Genomic DNA, 7941 nt, shown 5'->3' with positions numbered 1-7941 from the left:
GATCACTGCTCACTGCAACCTTGAACCCCCAGGCTCAAACCATTCTCCCGCCTCAGCCTCCAAGTAGCTAGGATGATACAGTTGAATAAACAGAAAACAAATCAACGTGGGGCCTTTGAGAGACTCAAAGGGAAGGAACCACATCTTGAAAAAGCTTCACTGCAGGAATCGAGAAAATCTCGGCACCATCCACTCCTTAGTCCTGAGGCATTTGATACGGTTTTGCACGAAGAAAAGTTGTGTCGATGAAGTGTCCTTGAAACTTTATTAAGAAAAATGTTTTTTAAAAAGGAAAATGTGTCAGTTTTTGCTCGTGTCTGCTCTGATCTTACAATATACAGGAAAACATGAGCTCTAAAAATAGAAGTCCTGTGAGGTGGGTGAGGATCCTAAACAGCCTGCGGACAGCGAGCAGGAATGAAAAGCCCAGCAGGAAGGCTGGTGATACTTCTAAGAGTACAAATCCCTACTCACAACATCGACATTTGTATTAGAAGCCGGGCTGTGGCGGGAGAAAGAAAATCTGTGAGTAGTAAGACGAGAGTGCTGGAGACCAGGCGGTGGCAAGCCACAGCCAACCCCGGTGTGGAAGGCAAGACCGCCCCGGCATTCAGAAACCACAGGAGGACTTCCCTGGGCTGTGGAGGCAGCGTCTGAGCCAGGGCGTCTCCACACACCTGTGGCGGGAGTCTGGGCCTCGTCTATAGATATGAGCAGGCAACAAGTAGCTGCCAGACAGCTGAGGACATCGGCATCTTGAGACACGTGCTAGCCGTGGTGGACATGTTCATACAGGAGTCACAAAGGGACTCGGAGGCCATCGTGTCCATTAAAAAGAGAATGGACTGGTAAGAAAAAACTCCTTAGAAATTGAAATCACAGGCCGGGCGCGGTGGCTCACACCTGTAATCCCAGCACTTTGGGAGGCCGAGGTGGGCGGATCACTTGAGGTCAGGAGTTCAAGACCAGCCTGGCCAACATGATGAAACCCTGTCTCTACTAAAAATACAAAAATTAGCCAGGCATGGTGGCATGCACCTGTAATCCCAGCTACTAGGGAGGTTGAGGCACAAGAATTGCTTGAACCCGGGAGGCGGAGGTTGCAGTGAGCCAAGATCCCGCCACTGCACTCCAGCCTGGGCGATAGAGTGAGACTCAGAAAAAGTTGAAATCACAAAATACAGAGACTTAGTTGGGCTGAAGGCGCAATGACACAGACACAGATAGTGCAGAGATAGAGCCGGGTGATTCTTCCCCACAACACTGCAAAATGGGATAGGGGTGGAAGAAGCGTGAAATGGAAACAGTCGCAGTAAAACTGTGCACCAGCTGAAGAAATATTTGACTTCATAGTGAAAAGGTCTGGAGGGCCAGAGCAAGTCACATGCATTTCCACGACGCACTAGCAAACGTTTAAGGCAATGACAACAAAAACTAGTCAGTTCTTGGGAAGACACCTGATCAGTTCCCGACTCATCTGGATAAAATGGTCACACTTTCCTGAGAGAGAGGAAAGATCTGAATCAAGAAACAAGTTGTGTTCCAGAGAGAAGAGTTAGATACTGGAAAGATGCCAAGGCGTTCTATACCGAACAGCAAAATCTCACCAGGCGTTGTGTGTGGAAATTGACAGGGTGGACAGGAAATGCTCAAGAACAGTCCCGGGCCAGGAAGAGGGACTGGCCTCTGGGTGCAGGTCTGATGCTGGAGCTTCCCGCCTCCACACAGCAGGGTGTCTGCCGATCAGGAGAGTGGAGGACAGGGTCTCCAAGCAGGTGGGAACCTGGGACATGACAGTGATTTCAAATGGGGGAAGGATTTGCCTCGTCAGAGACAGACTCAGAGCTGCTGGCTGTTGTTTTGAAGGATGGAAAAAGCAACCTGGATTTTTTTTGAAGGAAAATTTGTATTATTTTAATTATTTTTATGTACAGAAAACTCGACAGTGTACACTTAACCCGGTTTAGTGGCAAGTTCTTTAACCTTTGCCTTTTTGAGCTTGGTGATGCGAGCCAGACTTGGGACCCAGGACGTTGCCTCCCCGGTGACGGTGGATCTCATCATATCTGTCATTGTAATTGGTCCTGATAGCTTCCACCAGCTTAGCCAAAGCGCCTTTGTCTTACGAATTCACCTGCGTGAAGGCGACGGTCGTGCAGGTCTTCCTGTGGACTAGACGGCCCAGTGTTGCCTTCCCCTTGATAATGCAGTAAGTGACTCCATTTTACAACACAAGGCAGGCAGGAAGACAACCGGCTCGATGGAATCCATGTCGTGTGCTATCTCCACCAGCTGAGCTTTCTTGTTCTCCACCGAGGTGGTGACAGTGTTAACTCCTGCTCAAAGGACAGGTGGTCTCTTAGTGGGGACGTCCCCTTTGCTGGTAGCTTTCTTCTCGGCCCGAGCCAACAGCCTCTGCTTCTTCTCCTACTTTGTCTCAGGTCTGTACTCGCGGGCCAGGCTAAGCAGCTGAGGAGGTCTGGCAGTCCAGGGCCTGGGTGAACTGGTTAATCACAGGAGGCACTTCGGCCGCTTATAGAGGGTGGCTCTCTGCCGCTGCAACCTGATAGAGTGGGGCCATTTCACAAAGCGGCTGAGGTCCCTTTTGGACTGGATGTCCTGTCCAGTGCCAAAATTCTTAGGCCTTTTCTCAAGCAGGGGATTCACCACTTTCTCGGCTTCCTGCTTCTTCACGACAGCAGTGGCTGGAGCCACCTTCTTCCCCTCAGCCTTCTTTCCTTTCAGCATCTTAGGCAGCGGGAGGAGACAGCGCAACTTGGATGTCTAAATTGTGGCACACATAAAAATAAATCCCAGCCTAATTCAATATTGTAACAAAATATGAGAGGCAGCCGGGCATGGTGGCTCACGCCTGTAATCCCAGCACTTTGGGAGGCCAAGGCAGGCGGTTCACAGGTCAGGAGTTCGGGACCAGCCTGGCCAACATGGTGAAACCTGTTTCTACTAAAAATACAAAAATTAGCCGGGCATGGTGGCGGGCACCTGTAATCCCAGCTACTCAGAGGCTGAAGCAGGAGAATTGCTTGAACCCAGGGCGGGGAGGTTGCAGTGAGCCGAGACCGTGCCCTTGCTTTGGAGACAGTAGGAGAGAAGTCTTTATAATGTTGGGATAGGAAAGGGCTTCATAAGCAAGACCTTGAATTTCAAGAGGAATCTATTCCTTTGTCCCCCTTAGAAAGTCAGGTTTTGACTGGTGCAGAATCCAAATGAACCCACCAAGATGAACTATCTGAAGAAGACTTCTCCAAGCAGCAGAATTAACCAGGCCAGGTTATGTAGTTATTCCATGTCAGCCTTTTTTTTTGTTTTTTTTTTTTTTTGAGACGGAGTCTTGCTCTGTCACTCAGGCTGGAGTGCAGTGGTGCAATCTCTGCTCACTGCAACCTCCGCCTCCCAGGTTCAAGTACAGGTATGTGCCACCACGCCTGGCTAATTTTTGTATTTTTAGTAGAGACGAGGTTTTACCATGTTGGCCAGGCTGGACTCGCACTCCTGACTTCATGTGATCCACCTGCCTCGGCCTCCTAAAGTGTGGGGATTACAGGCATAAGCCACTGCGGCCAGCCCCACATCAGCCTTTCTCATGCTGCCAGGTGCAACAGATAAAGCACCTTTCAGCATCAGCCATGTGAAAATAAGGCCAGTGAGCCCAGCGCTCCCCAAGGGCAAGTTGAGAAGGTATGGAAGAGTCTGTCTCCCCCAATTCACATCTTGTTAATATGAAAAAGGAGGAAGAAGTCCGTAGAACAGCCCAGTTCTACCTTCTGGAAAAGCATTCTCAGCTTCAGGATGAAGCCCAAACCCCTGGCTCTTTTTCTCTCCCACCTTTCATAGCTCCTCCCTGCAATCCCACCACACTGCTCAGGAAAACGGATGGGACACACCTGGCTGCCAGCCCCTGGCATCTTCTTACCATGGCTCTGCACCCTCAGCTGAGCGGCAGGCTGTGACACAGGTGCCGGCGTTCCCGGAATCTATTGACATTCGCAGGGTTTTTTCACATATGGTTTCTGTGTGAAGTCAAGTCTGAGTGATGCGAATAGTTCCTAATTATTTTTCAGTAAGATAATAGAGAACAGCAGTGATGGGTGTGGGAAGAAGCACCTCTGAAACCTTCTGTTCTTCATTCAAAGTGTGACAAGTCTAGTTCTGCAGTATGTTGAAACTGATGTTTGCACAGGGTTCCCTCTGTGCTGCAGGATGGCCACCGGCAGGCGAAGGTGCAGTGGGACTCCGAAAGCCAGCAGTGTGGGCTGGCCAGAAGGCAGCAGCAGCAGAATCATCACGCCACCTTAACCAAAGCACCACTGGGATTTGCACGGGTTTTTTCTCATGCTTGGCACTGTGCATAGGTGATTTTTTTTTATTTAATTTTATTTTTTTAGTGTTACTTAAATCATTTTTGGAACAGTAGGATACAAACCTTGTATAACATTTGTCTACTTCTAAAAGCAATTTCTAGAATGCTCAGGGCAAAGGCTTGGTGTTCTACTTACATAGGGAAATGTATCTGTTCTTGAGTCTGGCTGCACAGGTAGGATCAGCACCCAGGCTGCCCCGGGGGCAGCCCCCAGCACACACTCCCCACTCTGTAAGGCGGAAAAATGCTCTCCCCAGTTTTGCCAATGAAAAGACTGAGGTCCCAAAGGAGGAAGTGACTTTCCCCCCACCTGGTCCCACAGCCAGTGCTGGCAGAGCTAAGCCCAGTAAAGGTGGCCTCCTCAAGCCAGTGCCGGCAGCCTCTGCCGTTCTCATTGCTGTCAGGCCACAGGTCCTAGGCCGGGCCCGCTCAGCCTTTGGAGAAGGATTCCGTGACTGTGGCAAAAGGAAAAGGCTTCGTTCAGGAGGCCTAAGGGACTTAGGTCCAGGGTCCCAGACCTAGGCAGGGGTAAAGTCAAGACTTAGGCCCCAGTCTCCCTGCCCCCAGAGCTGTGCCTGCCTCTCTCATTACTTCTTTCTCAACCAACCAGATGGGCAACGCTGGCGCCTGTCCTCCCAACCCACTGCAGCCCCTCAGCTCTGGCAGAAGCTACCCCCTGCACTCAGAGGAAGTATCCTCTGGGCATTTTTGCACATCCCCCACCCCCCCGCCACCAGCTGTCAGCCAGTGACCCCCACATACTTTACCTCAGACACCCACATAGAGAAGGCAATGGATGGAGACACAAGACAGCAAATCAGAAAGGCCGAGAACAGCAGTGGAACAGAATCACTGAGAAATCAGAAAAGCCGAGAACAGCAGTGGAACAGAATCACCGAGAAAGGGCCAGTGCAGAGACCACCACAAAGAGTGGCATTTTAGCAAAGTGATGGTGGAGAGGATGAAATGTCAGATGAGAACAGCATTTAGAACAGGAAGCAGTAAGCAGGTGTAGGAATGGCGGTAAATTTAGGGTAAACATATGGGCCCGTCTGGCACCCGCAGCAGACATCAGTAACGATCCCTGCACTCTTGCTATCTGATCCACAGTGCCTTCTGCAGCACGTTCAGCCCCAGGACCTGCTGATATGGACAGGAGATGTGAAGCTTTCTGCATTTTTACCAAAGGAGCAAAAATGGGGATTCCCTCCCCTCCCCTCTTCCCGTCCTCTTGGGGATGGCTGGGCAGTATCTTCTCCCTCTCCCGCAGGCCCCCAGGAAGCACCTGGCTTGCAGCCGACTCAGTTTCCAAAATTTTAATTCTCACAACCCCTCCCCCTCAGCAAAAATAACCAATCGAGGCTTGCTAAGCCCACTTCCTCCATTCCGTTCCCTTTATAGATTTATCAAGTACATGATGTATTTATGTATAAAATACATTATTAAAGATATTAACTATATACATAGATACACACATTTTTGTCATTTCACATAATCCTCGCAGTCACTTTTGAGAGGCCTATGTTACAGCCGAGGTTACTGAAATGCAGAGAGGAGTCAGTTTCCCACGGTGCCCCTGTGTGCAGGGAGTAAAGCCTCGGTTGCAGCAGCAGCTGACCACAGGTTGAGCCACCAACACCCCTGTGCCTTCCTTCACTGGGGATTGTCCCCTGCTTGCCACTGGAGGTAGGAAGAGGCAGACAAAGCCAGGGATGTTTCCTGGAAGAGAAAAGCAGGGTCCTGTGGAGCAGTGGGGGCTTCTACCAGATCACGCGGTGGTGCAGAGGTGCTTTGGGGACCAGGGCTGCTCAGTCAGAAGCCAGCAGGAGTCCCTGTCTTGTGTGCCCTGAACCCGTCAACTCTGATCTGCACATCACCACCCTGTGACCTGCAGCCAGCCCACCATGCGACAGCTCCGCACGACCTGCAGCCAGCCCACCGTGCAACAACCCCGCAGGACCTGTGGCCAGCCTACAGTGCGACAGCCCCGCACGACCCTTGTCCTGTTGCTGGAAGTAGCCCCATATTTGATTGCATTTGTAGATGAAGAAACTGAGTCATAGAGTATTGGCTGCTTGTTTCCTGGTGCATTGCAGAGCCGCAGGTTCAGGGGATCTGGGAGTCCCTCTTCGTCCACCTCTCCCTGCCACCCACTGCCCCAGCAAGTCCCCATAACTTTGCCAATCTCAGTGGTCATCCTGTGTTTTTACCAGAGACCATCTGGGCACTTGTTCAAACAAGCAGAGACGTTTAGGGAACCCACACTCCCATTCCCGCGAACACGGCAGCACTCCTTCCCGTGAATGGAACCTTTTATTTTTGATGTCCATAAATTGCAGGGGTCGGAATGGAGCTGATGTGTGACCATGTGGTTTGGGCGTTTTGCACTCTGCATGGTTTGGAAGCAATGAGCTCAGGCCCTGAGTGCCAAATTGTGAGCAAATTAACCATCCCTGCCCACCTTGGAGGGTGAATTAGCTCACTTAAGTCTTAGAATTCTGAGTCCCAGGAAGCACGTACTACTGTTTCCCTTTCCCAGATAAGAAAGGTGTGGCTCAGAAGGGCTTTGTGACTCCCTGCAGTCTCACAGCAGAGCCAGTCATAGCACCAAGCCCCTCCCTGCAGGGCGGAGAAGATTGTCCTCCGGAGAAACACCAAGTGCTCATCTCTTGACCACAAGCCGGGCCTCAGGGGTAACGAAGCCACCGCAGCTTGTCAGAACAGAGAGACCATTTAATGGTCGAAGAGTGCCGTGCTGGAGCCAGGCACACCAGGGTTTGCACCATGTCCTGGCCGTGTGGCCTCTAAGTGCTTGCCCTCTCTGTGCCTGGTTTCTTCACTGTAAGCCTTTCACAGATTATTATTTATTTAAGCCTCACAGCAATGCTGTGGGAGCCCTGCTCTTACCATCGTCCCCACTGTACCGATGGGGAAACTGAGGTGAGCAGAAGAGAGACACCTGTGCAGGCTCACGAAGTTGAGAAGAGGTGGAGCCAGGACTTGAACCCAGGCCCTGTGACTCCAGTGCTCTGACCCACTACCTCCCTTATCTGCTCCTCGTAGAACCACGGGGTCCTTCAGGGTGCAGGAAGATGTCTCCTGTGGCCACCGGAGCACAGCTGTCTCACTCAGGAATGGGGTTGGAAGTCACTTTTACTTTCTTCGTTTCACTTTAATAAAGTTTTATTTTTTTTATTTGGAATAAGCCACATCATTTGTGTAATTAGCAAAAGACTACATTAACTGACCCCCTGACCAAATAAAATAAAATAAAATAAAAAGCCAGCTACCCCTTGACAAAGAGCAAAGGGCCTGAAATAGGGCAATCAGGTTCATTCCTCGCATCCGCGGCTGTCCAGCCTGGTGAGATCAATTTTCCTGATGGGACTGATTTTTTAGGGCCCAACAGCATCTGCGCGAAGTGGACAGCAGGTGGCGCTGCCTCCTCGTAGAGAAACAGCCCAGCGCGAAATCCCTGGTGCGGGTCAGAGGCTGCCCTGCAAGAAAGACCCTGCTGCCCTGCGTCCTCTTTCGTTTCCCAAGACGTTTCCTGACCCCGA

The 7941-nt window shown here is 50.9% G+C and overlaps 1 pseudogene; it reads right to left on the bottom strand.

The window, feature by feature from the left end:
• Window positions 1–1953: 1953 nt before the first annotated feature.
• LOC112613726 lies at window positions 1954–2748 on the bottom strand (annotated as a pseudogene).
• Window positions 2749–7941: the final 5193 nt, after the last annotated feature.

Source organism: Theropithecus gelada, chromosome 20, assembly GCF_003255815.1.
Source record: "Theropithecus gelada isolate Dixy chromosome 20, Tgel_1.0, whole genome shotgun sequence".
Lineage (NCBI taxonomy): Eukaryota > Metazoa > Chordata > Mammalia > Primates > Cercopithecidae > Theropithecus > Theropithecus gelada.
The sequence above is the reverse complement of the archived record's forward strand: the minus strand, read 5'-3'. Positions and strand labels throughout refer to the sequence as shown.